At 40.2% G+C, this 19,501-nt stretch overlaps 1 long non-coding RNA gene across 6 annotated transcripts; it reads left to right on the top strand.

Annotated features, from left to right (window-relative positions):
* The first annotated feature begins 3,073 nt into the window (after positions 1 to 3,073).
* On the top strand, positions 3,074 to 18,588 carry LOC127011666 (uncharacterized). Of its 6 annotated transcripts, XR_007764886.1 has the most exons (6): positions 3,074 to 3,245; positions 3,311 to 3,568; positions 10,766 to 11,257; positions 11,323 to 11,580; positions 14,179 to 14,600; positions 14,668 to 14,852. It is a non-coding gene; the product is annotated as an uncharacterized LOC127011666 (long non-coding RNA). The 6 variants fall into 6 exon arrangements; XR_007764888.1 differs by lacking the exons at positions 14,179 to 14,600; positions 14,668 to 14,852 and adding an exon at positions 17,767 to 18,588; XR_007764884.1 differs by lacking the exons at positions 14,179 to 14,600; positions 14,668 to 14,852 and adding an exon at positions 13,626 to 14,171.
* Positions 18,589 to 19,501: the final 913 nt, after the last annotated feature.

The following is a 19,501-nucleotide window of genomic DNA, read 5'->3' as shown; positions in this document are numbered from 1 at the left end:
CCCTCCTGCAAAAAACTCCCATTTTTTGTGGCTCGGGCCCATATGGGAGCAGCGTACATCAGCGTCGATGAGACAACGCTAACCAGTAATCTACGTCCTGGTTGCCTCGGTCCACGAGTGTTCGCCATAATTCGCGAAATTGCCGCGGTTCTTCCCTCAATGGCTTTGTCTACGATCTCACACAGTTTACCAATGGCATCGATTGTAGATAGTCCCTTTCGAAATCCATACTGCATCTCAGAGAGGCCGTTGGTTCCGACAAGGGCACTTTCTAGCCGGAAGTGGATTATTCTTTCAAGAATTTTGCCCACCGTACAGAGTGGCGTATACGAGGAAGGCTCCTCCGCTGCCTTGTCCCCCTTTGGTATGAGTAACAACGGCTGAGTTTTCCAGCGACTAGGGAACACACCTTCTGTTAGGCATGCATTATACATGTCAGCATATTGTTTTGTGTTTGCTTTTATGGCTATTTTTAATGCTTTATTCGGGATTCCATCAGGTCCCGGTGCTCATCGTCCTTTATTGTCTTAAGAACCTCAAGGACTTCCTCAGGACTTGTGAGCTTAATGCTTCTCGTGTCTACGATCTGTGCTATACGCGCCATACCCTCTTGCTCAGGGAATAGTGTTTCTAATACCCTTTTTAGAAAGACTGGGCTTGTCGGCGACGGTCTACTAAATGCCCGAAGCCGTTTTGTGACGAGTTTATATGCGAAGCCCCAAGGGTTGGAGTCTATTTCTTCGCTTATATTATTAAAACACCTGCGTTTGCTTTCTTTTATTAGTTTTTCCAGGGCTCGTCTTTTTTCAGATATATATCTGAAGTGCCCTAATTTAGAATCTTCCTCTTGCTCGTTGGTATGCGCGTCTTGCTCTATGGCATTCTTTCCTGGCTTCCGCAATGGATTGGTTCCACCAGTATGCCGGTCTTTTCCTTGGTATAATCTGTGATGCGGTTTGCCCTTTCGTCTGCTGATCCGTTTGTAGAGAGGTCCTCGAACAACATCTGCACCATCTCCACGTCTAGCGTTTCAACTTTGTACCCTACCACGGTCTTTGGAACGCGTGGTGGGCCATTTGTGGACTTAATCGTGCAAATTATTGCCACATGATCACTACCCATATAGGCGTCACTTACCTCCCAGCTGGAGCCCGAAGCCAGTCCAGCGCTCACAAATGTAAGGTCAATGATGGAACTTGTTCCGGCTCTAGAGAAAGTCGGTTTTGTTCCAGAGTTCAGCAGTACTAGCTCAAGTGCGGCGAAGCTCTCCAGTAGCGACCTTTCCCTCGAATTTGTTTGGGGGGAGCCCCACTCCGTAGCCCAGGCGTTGAAGTCTCCGGCATTTACGGCTGGCCGTCTTCTGCAATCTCTTTGAGCACATTTATTGCCTGGGGGAGGGTAAGGCTTGGCGGCAGGTAGCAGCTATAGAAAGCTATACCATTCACATGGGTCCTGGCGAAGCAATTTCCCCTTTTTTTTCCTGCTAATCTGGCCCCTTGGGTTTCCGCAGCTCCATATTGCCGATTTTTTGCTATTATTTGCTAGCCATTCACCGGAGTTTTTATTTCTATATTACTCGCTTATGAGTGCCATGTCTACGTTTTTCTCGATGACAGTTTGCTCCAGCAACGATTGGGCAACCTCGCAGTGATTTAGGTTGATCTGAAGAATCTTCATTAGCCCCTTTGCCCTTGCAAAGCCTTCCTGAAGTACGGACATTTTCCACTCATTGTTGGGTGGTCACAGTCCTTCTCCTTTTTGCGCTTGCAGAGCATACAGCAGGCCTTTGCTTTGCAGCCTCTGGCTGTCGGGCATAACTCTTAGTGTGGCGGTTTCAGTGCCCCCCTACGCCGCCCGTAAGGCCTTGCTGATGTAGCGCGCTGCTCAATGTGAGCACCTTTCTGCGATGCTGGTAAACTCTGGGAATTTCCTTACTGTGCGAAGTCCTTGCTCTGTGAATCATCGGTGCTAAATTCCTACCTAACTATTTATTCAGTGCTTTTAACGGTCGATTTGATAGACGATGACTGGTCCCTACTCCACCGCCAGTTCTGCACCACACTAGGGTCCAAAATTAAAACGATGGAATAGACGTTTCGCTTTCACTGATCCCGTCTCACTTTATTGCCTCAGGCTGGCAACCCTGAGTGCGACAACCCCTAAAAAACACTTTTTGTGTTTGGTGACAATTTTGCAAAACAAATTTTAAAATATGTCAAAAAAAATTGTTGCATGTAGCAAAGTGAGGGGTAAGAACAGTTAAGGACTTAGAATAGTTTGTGTTCCTAGCGGCGAACGGGCTGTGCGAGCCTTTTTAGTGTTACATTTAATAAAATTTGTATTTTTCTCGAGAATTATTTGTTATGTTTGAGAAGAAAGCTGTAAGTAGTTTATCACGCAAAATGTCCTCATGGAAAAGCTATAACAAACCGACCAAACTGTTAATAAGGAGTGTTATATAAGCATTATGCGTAAATTGTGTAAAGCGATTAGTGGTTTTTGCATCACGATAATGACCCTGTTTAAAATGATCATTTTTCCAAAACCGTGAAGCTTATCGTTCCACACCCACTATTGTTATGCTTTAAGGACATCGCTAGATGTCGGCTTGTGATCCTGATCAAGAATATATATACGAAAATTTGTAAAAAGTGGCGTTGTATTTATCAACATAGTCTCCTTTTGAGCTCGATACACTTGACCTAGCGATGCTCCAACTTCTTTAACTCTTCTAAAAAATACGTTTTCTCGAAGTCTGCAAAATAGGCTTCTGTGGCGGCGACGACCTTCTCATTCGACGATAATTTCTGTCCAGCGAGTGACTTTTTCAAGTTTGGAAAGAAAATGGAAAAACACGGGGTCCGGAGTAAGCAAACGCGGCACCAATCACACCGACAGCTTTCTCATGCCCACAATTTTATGCAGAATATGATCCATGCGGTCTTTTGACATGCCTACTGTCTCAGCTATTCCACGTATCTTCAATCGGCCGTCTACCACGGTCACGATATCCTCCGTGGTACCATTTTTCGGGTCGACCACGTAGAAACTCTTTAAATTTTAGGCGGTCGCCATTGAAGGAGAAGAGTCACCGTACACAGCGTCTAAGCGCTCTTTGATTTCGCTGCTCGAAATTATAATTGGACTACTTTTTCCATCGGAAGTGGAAAAACCTCATAATATAAATATGTTGTCTTGGAAGACGGCGGAAAGTGACATAATATGTACACTAAAAATATTTCAAGGTAAATTCCGTTTTCCATTTTTATCTCTTTTCAAAAATTTAATTATTAATACATATTGTTTGAAGGATGATCGACTGCACAATAAGGAAATCAAAAGAGGGCCCAATTTTTCTGCATTGTGTGCTTAAATTACGAATTGAAACACAAGATGCTATGCAGTGCCAGGGGCTCAAAGGCGCCGCAGCCCCAGAATAATACATTGGAATTTACCAAAGCTCAACATCAGCTTCAAGTTTCATTCGTCGTCTACGAGGTGCAGGGTTCCTATGCTGACATTCCTGGTCTAGTGAGCAGATCCCATAGTGGAGAACACTACTCTACTGGTATGCATGGTGTGTATGAATCCCACTATAGGCGGTTTAATGGCCAGTTCAGTTAAAGCGCCAGGGATAGCCAGTGATAGATTGACGTTGTTGAAGGCGCGTTCTATGTTTAGAAACTCTGTCAGAGAGTATTACAATAGAGTGAAGGGTGGATCTGTTGATCTGCCTTTACAGTACGTATGTTGTGTATCGGAAAGTAGGCTTGGGTTGGTAGTAAGCCTGATATGGATAGCAGTGTCTTCAAAAAGAAGAAAGGGAGACTTATTGGGCGGAAGTCCTTTGGTTTGGGACGGAAAGAATCCGTCCGGGCCCTTGGGTTGGTAGTTAGCCTGATATGGATGTCAACTAGCATTTACAGTGTCTTCAAAAAGAAGGAAGGTAGACTTATTGGGCGGAAGTCCCCTGGCTTGGGACGGAAAGAGTCCGTCCGGCCCCGTGGACTTAAACGGCTTAGAAGAGATGTTGACTCTGTTTCTCCTCAATGTCGAGCGCCTCCACTGCTTAGGTATTTTTTAGTGATGGATGTTAGGTCATTACCTTAGTTGCAGTTGAATAGATTTAATTGAAGGAGATAGTCAGGAAGTAACACACCCCTTTATTTAATATTTGTACTTCCCCTTCCAGGATGAGTTCATCAGATGAGTGTGCATGTATGAGTTCTTGTGTGATGGTGTTTGGAAATAGTTGTGGGACAGATGAATGATGCTATGGTGTGATGAGTGTGTTCATTTAGCTCCAGTCTGACGGTGGTGAGGTCGCCTTCGCTGAACTGTGGAATGAGATATGCATTAAGATGGGTCTTGGTAAAAATGTAAACTCTGGTTTTACCCTCTGTGTAAATAGAATGTTTTAGGGAGGGGGATAAGGCATAGATGTCGTTATCAAATATCCATGGCTCTTAAGTGAGGCCTACTATTAATTTACAAACAGGGTGTGAAGGTGTATGCACAGAACCACAGAGGAATCTCCAAATTGTATGCAATTTATAAAACACTTGAACACATTTTTTTCTCTCATTCGCAACATTTGTGATCCTCTCTGATATCACGGCGTCGTTAAGCGAAGATCGACTACCACTACTCTAATTGACATTCTGTGTAATAAATGGTTAAAAAAAAGTAGCAGACGGAGGTTATATTTACAGTTTAGAAAGGGCTTTGACTATACAAACCGCACTTACTTAAGCTCCGGTTTCAGAATAATCTGGTAACTTCGATTTTAAGTACATCTCAGAGGGTTTTATTAAAACGCTGTTAGGGCAGTCATTTAGGCCCTATGTTTTTTCTGTTTATAAGTAATCTCCTCTCTAATTTATGCTGATGATGTTAATCTTTGTTAGTCATATAATAATATGAAGTCCAGAAACGGTGTCATTATATCCTTTTGAATTTAAACTATTTACGGGTACCCCAATGTTTATCAGTTACTTTCTGCAGAACGTTCTCAGTTAACGATTTAGTAGTTCGGCCGGATCCAAAACGGAAATTTCACTCCCACATACTCTCTACAGTAAAAAAGCTCAAAATATTTTAGGGTTTGTAAAGCGGTGGTGGGAATAATTTGATTATCCATACACTACCAAATTATTATTTATCTCCCTTTCCCGTCTTTAATTAGAATATTGTCCCTCGATTTGGTGCTTACAAAATGAAGTACACATTGACCGTAATAGTCCGTACAGAAACGATTTTTTTTTTTTGTCAAACGTGGTTTGAACTGTTATAAATTCGTCAGGGAACCTTCTTCCTCGAGTAGATTTATATTGATTAATTGCCTACCCTATTACATCGCCGAATTATGCTTCATACTATTTTCATTCATAATTTTATCAAAAGCTATATTGTTTCCGTGATTTGGTAGGCCGCCTTACCTTTAATTTTCCTGTTAGACTAACTTGTATTAACTATCCTATTAACTTGCCACGGTGTACATCAAATTTTAGTCTTGGTCTTTTCTTCTGGTTATTAGTGATGTACCTCAAACTTGTTTCTTTCAGGGTCCTAAGGACGCTAGGCCTTGCTAATGTAGCGCGCTGCTCAATGTAAACAACAACAGTAAGGGACTAAGAATAGTTTGTGTTCCTAGCGGCGAACGGGCTGTGCGAGCCTTTTTAGTGATACATTTAATAAAATTTGTATTTTTCTCGAGAATTATTTGTTATGTTTGAGAAGAAAGCTGTAAGTAGTTTATCACGCAAAATGTCCGCATGGAAAAGCTATAACAAACCATCCAAGCTGTTCATAGGGAGTGTTATATCCGTAGGTTGTGTAAAGCGATTAGTGGTTTTTGCATCACGATAATGACCCTGTTTAAAATGATCATTTTTCCAAAACCGCGAAGCTTATCGTTCCATATCCACTATTGTTATGCTGTAAGGACATCGCTAGATGTCGGCTTGTGATCCTGATCTAAAATATATAATATAATATATAAATTTTTAAAAAGTGGCGTTGTATTTATCAACATAGTCTCCTTTTGAGCTCGATACACTTGACCTAGCGATGCTCCAACTTCTTTAACTCTTCTAAAAAATACGTTTTCTCGAGGTCTGCAAAATAGGCTTCTGTGGCGGCGACGACCTTCTCATTCGACGATAATTTCTGTCCAGCGAGTGACTTTTTCAAGTTTGGAAACAAAATGAAATAACACGGGGTCCGGAGTGAGCAAACGCGGCACCCATCACGCCGACAGCTTTCTCATGCCCACAATTTTAAGCTGAATATGATCCATGCGGTCTTTTGACATGCCTACTGTCTCAGCTATCCCGCGTATCTTCAATCGGCCGTCTACCAATACGAGATCGTGGATTTTTTCACTTTATCCTCCGTGGTAGCAGTTTTCGGGTCGACCACGTTGAAACTCGTTAAATTTTGATATCGCTGTGCAAAATAATATTTGGACTACTTCTTCAATCAGAAGTGGAAAAACCTCTTCATATAAATATGTTGTCTTGGAAGACGGCGGAAATTGACGTTATATGTACACTAAAAATATTTCAAGGTAAATTTCGTTATCCATTTTTATCTCTTTTCAAAAAGTTAATTATTAATACATATTTTGTTTCAAGGACGAACGACTCACAATAAGGAAATCAGAAGAGGGCCCATTGCGTTGTGTGCTTAAATTTCTCTGCAACTGAGGAAGCTGCATTGAAACACAAAATGCTATGCAGTAGAAAGGACTCAAAGGTGCCGCACCCCCAGAATAATACATTGGAATTTACCAAAGCTCAACATCAGCTTCAAGTTTTATTCGACGTCTACGTGGATTTTGAACCAAAAACTCTTGGAGTGACCACAAATTATTAATTATTAATTAACATGTTCCAAATGGTGTGATTATAATATAAAGTGCACTTTTGATTCTAGATTAGATAAATTTGTTTTCGAAACAGGAACCAATTCTGGAACAAGTTTACAATTGCTTAATTTACCTACACTTGTAAATCGTAGAACAATGCTTGGTACTATTTTTATACGAAATCTTATAAGAGGTGACATTGATTCTGCAGATCTTTTGGACCGCCTACCATTTAATGTTCCTGTTAGACTAACACGAAATTATTATTCTCTAAATTTGCCACGATGTAAATCAAATTTTTGTCTGCACGAGCCCTTTCACGTTTCATGTAATAACTATAATAAACTGTATCATTTAATTTGCATTTCAACTTCTATCCCGGTATTAAAAACTAATATTTTAATTCTTTTGCTTCATTCTTAGTTGTGCCTTTTTTTTATTTGTGTCCCGTGTCTAATTGTTTTATGTATGTATCTTCGCGAACTCACATTTGATAAAACGGCCACTTGTTTGTACTGTTCGAAGTGCATCAACGTCCATATGTATATAAAGTTTTGTAAATTTATTGATAGAAGATTTAACCAAATTGAAAATAAGTACTTACATAAAATAGTTCCTATAAGATGACGAACAGATATTTGATAATTCATGAAATTAATCAAATTTTTAAAAGTATTTTTCATATTTTATCGAGAGTTGCCCGCTTTCTCTAGAAGTGCTAGAAGTTTGTTGACCACTAAAACCGGTAGAAGAGGTTAGAATACACCCCGGTGCAGGGTTCCTATACTGACATTCCTGGTCTAGTGAGCAGGTCCCATAGTGGAGTACAGTACTCTACTGGTAAGCATGGTGTGTTTGAGTCCCACTATAGGCCGTTTAATGGCCAGTTCAGTTAAAGCGCCAGTAATAGCCAGTGATAGATTGACGTTGCTGAAGGCGCCTTCTATGTTTAGGAAGGCTGTCAGAGAGTATTACAATAGAGTGAAGGGTGGTATCTGTTGATCTGCCTTTACCGTACTTATGTTGTGTATCGGAAAGTAGGCTTGGGTTGGTAGTAAGCCTGATATGAGTAGCAGTGTCTTCAAAAAGAAGAAAGGGAGACTTATTGGGCGGAAGTCCCCTGGCTTGGGACGGAAAGAGTCCGTCCGGCCCCGTGGATTTAAACGGCTTAGATGAGATGTTGACTCTGGTTCTCCTCAATGTCGAGCGCCTCCACTGCTTAGGTATTTTTTAGTGATGGATGTTAGGTCATTACCTTAGTTGCAGTTGAATAGATTTGATTGAAGAAGATAGTCAGGAAGTAACACACCCCTATATTTAATATTTGTACTTCCCCTTCCAGGATGAGTTCATCAGATGAGTGTGCATGTATGAGTTCTTGTGTTATGGTGTTTGGAAATAGTCGTGGGACAGATGAATGATGCTATGGTGTGATGAGTGTGTTCGTTTAGCTCCAGTCTGACGGTGGTGAGGTCGCCTTCGCTGAACTGTGGAATGAGATATGCATTAAGATGGGTCTTGGTAAAAATGCAAACTCTGGTTTTACCCTCGGTGTAAATAGAATGTTTTAGGGAGGGGGATAAGGCATAGATGTCGTTATCAAATATCCATGGCTCTTAAGTGAGGCCTACGTCTTTTCTCCTATTCTCCTGGGCCAGATGGACTCTAAACACATTATTTGTTTGGTTTGTTCTGATTATCTGGATTACCCACTACATAGATAGGTTATTTTATTAATTTACAAACAGGGTGTGAAGGTGTATGCACAGAACCACAGAGGAATCTCCAAATTGTATGCAATTTATAAAACACTTGAACACATTTTTTTCTCTCATTCGCAACATTTGTGATCCTCTCTGATATCACGGCGTCGTTAAGCGAAGATCGACTACCACTACTCTAATTGACATTCTGTGTAATAAATGGTTAATAAAAAGTAGCAGACGGACGTTATATTTAAAGTTTAGAAAAGGCTTTGACTATACAAACCGCACTTACTTAAGCTCCGGATTCAGAATAATCTGGTAACTTCGATTTTAAGTATATCTCAGAGGGTTAGGGCAGTCATTTAGGCCTTATGTTTTTTTTTTGTTTATAAGTAATCTCCCCTCTAATATATGCTGATGATCTTAATCTTTGTTAATCATGATATATGAAGTTTGGTGTGCAGTTTAATTGCAGTCAGATATTAATAAATTCCAGGAACAGTGTCAGTACAACCTTTTGAATTTAAACTATTTAGGGGTACCCCAATGTTTACCAATTACTCTCTTCAGAACATTCTCAGTTAACGATTTAGGAGTTCGCCCGGATCCAAAACGGAAATTTCACTCCCACATACTCTCTACAGTTAAAAAAGCTTTAAATATTCTGGGGTTTGTTAAGTAAAGTAAAGTAAATTATTATTTATTTTCCTTTCCCGTCTGAAGTACACATAGACCGTAAATAGCCCGTACTGAAACGATTTCTTCTTTTTGACTAACGTGGTTTAAACTGTTATAAATTCGTCAGGGTGCCTTCTTAGTCGAGTAGATTTATGTTGATTAATTGCCTACCCTATTACATCGTCGAATTATGCTTCATACTATTTTCATGCATAATTTTATCAAAAGCGATATTGATACCTTTAATTTTCCTGTTAGACTAACTTGTATTAACTATCCTATTAACTTGCCATGGTGTACATCAAATTTTAGTCTTGGTCTTTTCTTCTGGTTATTAGTGATGTACCTAAAACTTGTTTCTTGCAGGGTCCTAAGGACACTAGGCCTTGCTGATGTGGCGCGCTGCTCAATGTGAGCACCTTTCTGCGATGCTGGTAAACTCTGTGACTTTCCTTACTGTGCGAAGTCCTTGCTCTGTTATGTCTTAATCGACATAAGCCATCCAGAATCGGCAGAATACGCCAGTGGCAAGCCTGCTTCATTTTTACTCAACTATTCGGACAACCGACCGAAGTAGCTAGAGCTTTTCTCGTAGCAGTCGACCGGGATTCCAGTTAAACCTAGCCCAAGCACACTGTTTCGCGCTGACTTGGATCGAGCGCGATCTCGGTTTAAATTTAGACAAAGGCTGGCAACCGCAACCGGCGACAACAACAAATTTAGTCCACTTCAGGATCGGCAGGAAACATCGGTGCTGAATTCCTCCATAACCATTTATTCAGTGCTTTTAACAGTCGACCCGGTATCCGCTAAATTTACCCGCGTAGTAACTTTGATTAGACGATAGACGATGACTGGTCCCGACTTCACCGCCTGTTCTGCACCACACTAGGGTCCAAAATTAAAACGATGGAATCGACGTTTCGTTTTCACTGATGCCGTCTCACTTTATTGCCTCAGGCTGGCAACCCTGAGTGCGACAATCCCTAAAAAACACTTTTTGTGTTTGGAGACAACTTTTGCAAAACAAATTTTAAAATATGTCAAAAAATGGTTGAATGTAGCAAAGTGAGGTATAAGAACAGTAAGGGACTAAGAATAGTTTGTGTTCCTAGCGGCGAACGGGCTGTGCGAGTCTTTTTAGTGTTATATTTAATAAAATTTGTATTTTTCTCGAGAAAATTGAGAAGAAGCTGCAAGTAGTTTATCACGCAAAATGTCCTCATGGAAAAGCTATAACACACCATCCAAGCTGTTCATAGGGAGTGTTATATAAACAATTTGCGTAGGTTGTGTAAAGCGATTAGTGGTTTTTGCATCACGATAATGACCCTGTTTAAAATGATCATTTTTCCAAAGCCGCGAAGCTTATCGTTCCACACCCACTATTGTTATGCTTTAAGGACATCGCTAGATGTCGGCTTGTGATCCTGATCAAGAATATATATACGAAAATTTTGACCTAGCGATGCTCCAACTTCTTTAACTCTTCTAAAAAATACGTTTTCTCGAGGTCTGCAAAATAGGCTTCTGTGGCGGCGACGACCTTCTCATTCGACGCTAATTTCTGTCCAGCGAGTGACTTTTTCAAGTTTGGAAACAAAATGAAATAACACGGGTTCCGGAGTGAGCAAACGCGGCACCCATCACGCCGACAGCTTTCTCATGCCCACAATTTTATGCAGAATATGATCCATGCGGTCTTTTGACATGCCTACTGTCTATGTTATCCCGCGAAAATTCAATCGGCCGTCTACCACGGTCACGTTATCCTCCGTGGTACCATTTTTCGGGTCGACCACGTAGAAACTCTTTAAGTTTTTGGCGGTCGCCATTGAAGGAAAAGAGTCACCGTACACAGCGTCTAAGCGCTCTTTGATTTCGCTGCGCGAAATTATAATTGGACTACTTTTTCCATCGGAAGTGGAAAAACCTCTTCATATAAATATGTTGTCTTGGAAGACGGCGGAAAGTGACATAATATGTACACTAAAAATATTTCAAGGTAAATTCCGTTTTCCATTTTTATCTCTTTTCAAAAATTTAATTATTAATACACATTGTTTGAAGGATGAACGACTGCACAATAAGAAAATCAAAAGACGGCCCAATTTTTCTGCATTGTGTGCTTAAATTACGAATTGAAACACAAGATGCTATGCAGTGCCAAGGGCTCAAAGGAGCCGCAGCCCCAGAATAATACATTGGAATTTACCAAAGCTCAACATCAGCTTCAAGTTTCATTCGTCGTCTACGAGGTGCAGGGTTCCTATGCTGACATTCCTGGTCTAGTGAGCAGATCCCATAGTGGAGAACACTACTCTACTGGTAAGCATGGTGTGTTTGAGTCCCACTATAGGCCGTTTAATGGCCAGTTCAGTTAAAGCGCCAGTAATAGCCAGTGATAGATTGACGTTGCTGAAGGCGCTTTCTATGTTTAGGAAGGCTGTCAGAGAGTATTACAATAGAGTGAAGGGTGGTATCTGTTGATCTGCCTTTACCGTACTTATGTTGTGTATCGGAAAGTAGGCTTGGGTTGGTAGTAAGCCTGATATGGATGTCAATTAGCATTTACAGTGTCTTCAAAAAAAGAAGGAAGATATACTTATTGGGCGGAAGTCCTTTGGTTTGGGACGGAAAGAATCCGTCCGGGCCCTTGGGTTGGTAGTTAGCCTGATATGGATGTCAACTAGCATTTACAGTGTCTTCAAAAAGAAGGAAGGTAGACTTATTGGGCGGAAGTCCCCTGGCTTGGGACGGAAAGAGTCCGTCCGGAACCGTGGATTTACGCGGCTTAGATGAGATGTTGACTCTGGTTCTCCTCAATGTCGAGCGCCTCCACTGCTTAGGTATTTTTTAGTGATGGATGTTAGGTCATTACCTTAGTTGCAGTTGAATAGATTTAATTAAAGAAGATAGTCAGAAAGTAACACACCCCTATATTTAATATTTGTACTTCCCCTTCCAGGATGAGTTCATCAGATGAGTGTGCATGTATGAGTTCTTGTGTTATGGTGTTTGGAAATAGTCGTGGGACAGATGAATGATGCTATGGTGTGATGAGTGTGTTCGTTTAGCTCCAGTCTGACGGTAGTGAGGTCGCCTTCGCTGAACTGTGGAATGAGATATGCATTAAGATGGGTCTTGGTAAAAATGCAAACTCTGGTTTTACCCTCGGTGTAAATAGAATGTTTTAGGGAGGGGGATAAGGCATAGATGTCGTTATCAAATATCCATGGCTCTTAAGTGAGGCCTACGTCTTTTCTCCTATTCTCCTGGGCCTGATGGACTCTAAACACATTATTTGTTTCGATTGTTCTGATTATCTGGATTACCCACTACCTAGATAGGTTATTTTATTAATTTACAAACAGGGTGTGAAGGTGTATGCACAGAACCACAGAGGAATCTCCAAATTGTATGCAATTTATAAAACACTTGAACACATTTTTTTCTCTAATTCGCAACATTTGTGATCCTCTCTGATATCACGGCGTCGTTAAGCGAAGATCGACTACCACTACTCTAATTGACATTCTGTGTAATAAATGGTTAAAAAAGTAGCAGACGGACGTTATATTTACAGTTTAGAAAAGGCTTTGACTATACAAACCGCACTTACTTAAGCTCCGGTTTCAGAATAATCTGGTAACTTCGATTTTAAGTATATCTCAGAGGGTTAGGGCAGTCATTTAGGCCTTATGTTTTTTTTTGTTTATAAGTAATCTCCCCTCTAATATATGCTGATGATCTTAATCTTTGTTAATCATGATATATGAAGTTTGGTGTGCAGTCTAATTGCAGTCAGATATTAATAAATTCCAGGAACAGTATCAGTACAACCTTTTGAATTTAAACTATTTAGGGGTACCCCAATGTTTACCAATTACTCTCTTCAGAACATTCTCAGTAAACGATTTAGGAGTTCGCCCGGATCCAAAACGGAAATTTCACTCCCACATACTCTCTACAGTTAAAAAAGCTTTAAATATTCTGGGGTTTGTTAAGTAAAGTAAAGTAAATTATTATTTATTTTCCTTTCCCGTCTGAAGTACACATAGACCGTAAATAGCCCGTACTGAAACGATTTCTTCTTTTTGACCAACGTGGTTTAAACTGTTATAAATTCGTCAGGGTGCCTTCTTACTCGAGTAGATTTATATTGATTAATTGCCTACCCTATTACATCGTCGAATTATGCTTCATACTATTTTCATGCATAATTTTATCAAAAGCGATATTGATACCTTTAATTTTCCTGTTAGACTAACTTGTATTAACTATCCTATTAACTTGCCACGGTGTACATCAAATTTTAGTCTTGGTCTTTTCTTCTGGTTATTAGTGATGTACCTCAAACTTGTTTCTTTCAGGGTCCTAAGGACGCTAGGCCTTGCTGATGTAGCGCGCTGCTCAATGTGAGCAAGAACAGTAAGGGACTAAGAATAGTTTGTGTTCCTAGCGGCGAACGACCTGTGCGAGCCTTTTTAGTGTTACATTTAATAAAATTTGTATTTTTCTCGAGAATTATTTGTTATGATTGAGAAGAAAGCTGTAAGTAGTTTATCACGCAAAATGTCCGCATGGAAAAGCTATAACAAACCGTCCAAGCTGTTCATAGGGAGTGTTATATAAGCATTATGCGTAGGTTGTGTAAAGCGATTAGTGGTTTTTGCATCACGATGATGACCCTGTTTAAAATGATCATTTTTCCAAAACCGCGAAGCTTATCGTTCCACACCCACTATTGTTATGCTTTAAGGACATCGCTAGATGTCGGCTTGTGATCCTGATCAAGAATATATATACGAAAATTTTTAAAAAGTGGCGTTGTATTTATCAACATAGTCTCCTTTTGAGCTCGATACACTTGACCTAGCGATGCTCCAACTTGTTTAACCCTTCTAAAAAATACGTTTTCTCGAGGTCTGCAAAATAGGCTTCTGTGGCGGCGACGACCTTCTCATTCGACGCTAATTTCTGTCCAGCGAGTGACTTTTTCAAGTTTGGAAACAAAATGAAATAACACGGGGTCCGGAGTGAGCAAACGCGGCACCCATCACGCCGACAGCTTTCTCATGCCCACAATTTTAAGCAGAATATGATCCATGCGGTCTTTTGACATGCCTACTGTCTCAGCTATCCCGCGTATCTTCAATCGGCCGTCTACCAATACGAGATCGTGGATTTTTTCACTTTATCCGCCGTGGTAGCCGTTTTCGGGTCGACCACGTTGAAACTCGTTAAATTTGGATATCGCTGTGCAAAATAATATTTGGACTACTTCTTCAATCAGAAGTGGAAAAACCTCTTCATATAAATATGTTGTCTTGGAAAAATATTTCAAGGTAAATTTCGTTATCCATTTTTATCTCTTTTCAAAAATTTAATTATTAATACATATTTTGTTTCAAGGACGAACGACTTCACAATAAGGAAATCAGAAGAGGGCCCATTGCGTTGTGTGCTTAAATTTCTCTGCAACTGAGGAAGCTGCATTGAAACACAAGATGCTATGCAGTAGAAAGGACTCAAAGGTGCAGCACCCCCAGAATAATACATTGGAATTTACCAAAGCTCAACATCAGCTTCAAGTTTTATTCGACGTCTACGTGGATTTTGAACCAAAAACTCTTGGAGTGACCACAAATTATTAATTATTAATTAACATGTTCCAAATGGTGTGATTATAATATAAAGTGCACTTTTGATTCTAGATTAGATAAATTTGTTTTAGAAACAGGAACAAATTCTGGAACAAGTTTACAATTGCTTAATTTACCTACACTTGTAAATCGTAGAACTATGCTTCGTACTATATTTATACGAAATCTTATAAGAGGTGACATTGATTCTGCAGATCTTTTGGACCGCCTACCATTCAATGTTCCTGTTAGACTAACACGAAATTATTATTCTCTAAATTTGCCACGATGTAAATCAAATTTTTGTCTGCACGAGCCCTTTCACGTTTCATGTAATAACTATAATAAACTGTATCATTTAATTTGCATTTCAACTTCTATCCCGGTATTAAAAACTAATATTTTAACTCTTTTGCTTCATTCTTAGTTGTGCCTTTTTTTTTATTTGTGTCCCGTGTCTAATTGTTTTATGTATGTATCTTCGCGAACTCGCATTTGATAAAAGGGCCACTTGTTTGTACTGTTCGAAGTGCATCAACGTCCATATGTATATAAAGTTTTGTAAATTTATTGATAGAAGATTTAACCAAATTGAAAATAAGTACTTACATAAAATAGTTCCTATAAGATGACGAACAGATATTTGATAATTCATGAAATTAATCAAATTTTTAAAAGTATTTTTCATATTTTATCGAGAGTTGCCCGCTTTCTCTAGAAGTGCTAGAAGTTTGTTGACCACTAAAACCGGTAGAAGAGGTTAGAATACACCCCGGTGCAGGGTTCCTATACTGACATTCCTGGTCTAGTGAGCAGGTCCCATAGTGGAGTACACTACTCTACTGGTAAGCATGGTGTGTTTGAGTCCCACTATAGGCCGTTTAATGGCCAGTTCAGTTAAGGCGCCAGTAATAGCCAGTGATAGATTGACGTTGCTGAAGGCGCCTTCTATGTTTAGGAAGGCTGTCAGAGAGTATTACAATAGAGTGAAGGGTGGTATCTGTTGATCTGCCTTTACCGTACTTATGTTGTGTATCGGAAAGTAGGCTTGGGTTGGTAGTAAGCCTGATATGAGTAGCAGTGTCTTCAAAAAGAAGAAAGGGAGACTTATTGGGCGGAAGTCCTTTGGTTTGGGACGGAAAGAATCCGTCCGGGCCCTTGGGTTGGTAGTTAGCCTGATATGGATGTCAACTAGCATTTACAGTGTCTTCAAAAAGAAGGAAGGTAGACTTATGGGGCGGAAGTCCCCTGGCTTGGGACGGTAAGAGTCCGTCCGGCCCCGTTGATTTAAACGGCTTAGATGAGATGTTGACTCTGGTTCTCCTCAATGTCGAGCGCCTCCACTGCTTAGGTATTTTTTAGTGATGGATGTTAGGTCATTACCTTAGTTGCAGTTGAATAGATTTGATTGAAGAAGATAGTCAGGAAGTAACACACCCCTATATTTAATATTTGTACTTCCCCTTCCAGGATGAGTTCATCAGATGAGTGTGCATGTATGTGGTGTTTGGAAATAGTCGTGGGACAGATGAATGATGCTATGGTGTGATGAGTGTGTTCGTTTAGCTCCAGTCTGACGGTGGTGAGGTCGCCTTCGCTGAACTGTGGAATGAGATATGCATTAAGATGGGTCTTGGTAAAAATGCAAACTCTGGTTTTACCCTCGGTGTAAATAGAATGTTTTAGGGAGGGGGATAAGGCATAGATGTCGTTATCAAATATCCATGGCTCTTAAGTGAGGCCTACGTCTTTTCTCCTATTCTCCTGGGCCTGATGGACTCTAAACACATTATTTGTTTCGATTGTTCTGATTATCTGGATTACCCACTACCTAGATAGGTTATTTTATTAATTTACAAACAGGGTGTGAAGGTGTATGCACAGAACCACAGAGGAATCTCCAAATTGTATGCAATTTATAAAACACTTGAACACATTTTTTTCTCTCATTCGCAACATTTGTGATCCTCTCTGATATCACGGCGTCGTTAAGCGAAGATCGACTACCACTACTCTAATTGACATTCTGTGTAATAAATGGTTAAAAAAAGTAGCAGACGGACGTTACATTTACAGTTTAGAAAAGGCTTTGACTATACAAACCGCACTTACTTAAGCTCCGGTTTCAGAATAATCTGGTAACTTCGATTTTAAGTATATCTCAGAGGGTTAGGGCAGTCATTTAGGCCTTATGTTTTTTTTTTTTTTTGTTTATAAGTAATCTCCCCTCTAATATATGCTGATGATCTTAATCTTTGTTAATCATGATATATGAAGTTTGGTGTGCAGTCTAATTGCAGTCAGATATTAATAAATTCCAGGAACAGTATCAGTACAACCTTTTGAATTTAAACTATTTAGGGGTACCCCAATGTTTACCAATTACTCTCTTCAGAACATTCTCAGTTAACGATTTAGGAGTTCGCCCGGATCCAAAACGGAAATTTCACTCCCACATACTCTCTACAGTTAAAAAAGCTTTAAATATTCTGGGGTTTGTTAAGTAAAGTAAAGTAAATTATTATTTATTTTCCTTTCCCGTCTGAAGTACACATAGACCGTAAATAGCCCGTACTGAAACGATTTCTTCTTTTTGACTAACGTGGTTTAAACTGTTATAAATTCGTCAGGGTGCCTTCTTAGTCGAGTAGATTTATGTTGATTAATTGCCTACCCTATTACATCGTCGAATTATGCTTCATACTATTTTCATGCATAATTTTATCAAAAGCGATATTGATACCTTTAATTTTCCTGTTAGACTAACTTGTATTAACTATCCTATTAACTTGCCACGGTGTACATCAAATTTTAGTCTTGGTCTTTTCTTCTGGTTATTACTGATGTACCTAAAACTTGTTTCTTGCAGGGTCCTAAGGACGCTAGGCCTTGCTGATGTAGCGCGCTGCTCAATGTGAGCACTTTTCTGCGATGCTGGTAAACTCTGGGAATTTCCTTACTGTGCGAAGTCCTTGCTCTGTTATGTCTTAATCGACATAAGCCATCCAGAATCGGCAGAATACGCCAGTGGCAAGCCTGCTTAATTTTTACTTAACTATTCGGACAACCGACCGTGGTAGCTAGAGCTTTTCTCGTAGCAGTCGACCCGGATTCCAGTTAAACCTAGCCCGAGCACACTGTTCGCGCTGACTTGGCTCGAGCCCGATCTCGGATTAAATTTAGACAAAGGCTGGCAACCACCTGGCGACAACAACAAATTTTGTCCACTTCAGGATCGGCAGGAAACATCGGTGCTGAATTCCTCCATAACTATTTATTCAGTGCTTTTAACAGTCGACCCGGTATCCGCTAAATTTACCCGCGTAGTAACTTTGATTAGACGATAGACGATGACTGGTCCCGACTTCACCACCTGTTCTGCACCACACTAGGGTCCAAAATTAAAACGATGGAATCGACGTTTCGTTTTCACTGATGCCGTCTCACTTTATTGCCTCAGGCTGGCAACCCTGAGTGCGACAATCCCTAAAAAACACTTTTTGTGTTTGGAGACAACTTTTGCAAAACAAATTTTAAAATATGTCAAAAAATGGTTGAATGTAGCAAAGTGAGGTATAAGAACAGTAAGGGACTAAGAATAGTTTGTGTTCCTAGCGGCCAACGGGCTGTGCGAGTCTTTTTAGTGTTACATTTAATAAAATTTGTATTTTTCTCGAGAAAATTGAGAAGAAGCTGTAAGTAGTTTATCACGCAAAATGTCCTCATGGAAAAGCTATAACACACCATCCAAGCTGTTCATAGGGAGTGTTATATAAGCATTATGCGTAGGTTGTGTAAAGCGATTAGTGGTTTTTGCATCACGATAATGACCCTGTTTAAAATGATCATTTTTCCAAAACCGCGAAAAAAGCCGGTTTAAAAGCCCACTTGATACCGCCAGGGCTTGAGATGTTGGATCTGGTCGTGAAGGTTCTCCTCAATGTCGAGGGCCTCCACTGCTTGGGTGTTTTTTAGTGATGAAAGTTAGGTCATTACCTTAGTTGCAGGTGAATAGTTTTGATTGAAGAAGATAGTCATGAAGTAACACACCCCTATATTTAGTATTTGTGCTTCCCCTTCCAGGATGAGTTCCTCAGATGATTGTGCATGTATGAGTTCTTGTGTTATAGTGTTTGGAAATAGTCGTGAGACAGATAGAATAATGCTATGGCCTGATGAGTGTATTCGTTTAGCTCCAGTCTGACCGTGGTGAGGTCGCCTTCGCTAAACTGTGGAATGAGATATGCATTAATGTGTGTCTTGGTAAGAATGCTAATTCTGGTTTCACCCTCGGTATAAATAGATTGTATAGGGGGGTGGATAAGGCATAGAAGTCGTTATCAACTATCCATGGGTCTTGAGTGAGACCTACATCTATTTTTCTATTCTCCTGGGCCAGATGGACTCTAAAACACATTATTTGTCTATCTGATTATCTGGTTTACCAACTACCTAGATAGGTTCTTTCATTAAAAAGCCCACTTAATACCGCCAGGGCTTGAGATGTTGACTCTGGTCGTGAAGGTTCTCCTCAATGTCGAGGGCCTCCACTGCTTGGGTGTTTTTTAGTGATGAAAGTTAGGTCATTACCTTAGTTGCAGGTG

This window comes from Drosophila biarmipes, unplaced genomic scaffold (assembly GCF_025231255.1).
Source record: "Drosophila biarmipes strain raj3 unplaced genomic scaffold, RU_DBia_V1.1 ptg000005l, whole genome shotgun sequence".
Lineage (NCBI taxonomy): Eukaryota > Metazoa > Arthropoda > Insecta > Diptera > Drosophilidae > Drosophila > Drosophila biarmipes.
This window is presented reverse-complemented; position numbering and strand designations above follow the sequence as displayed.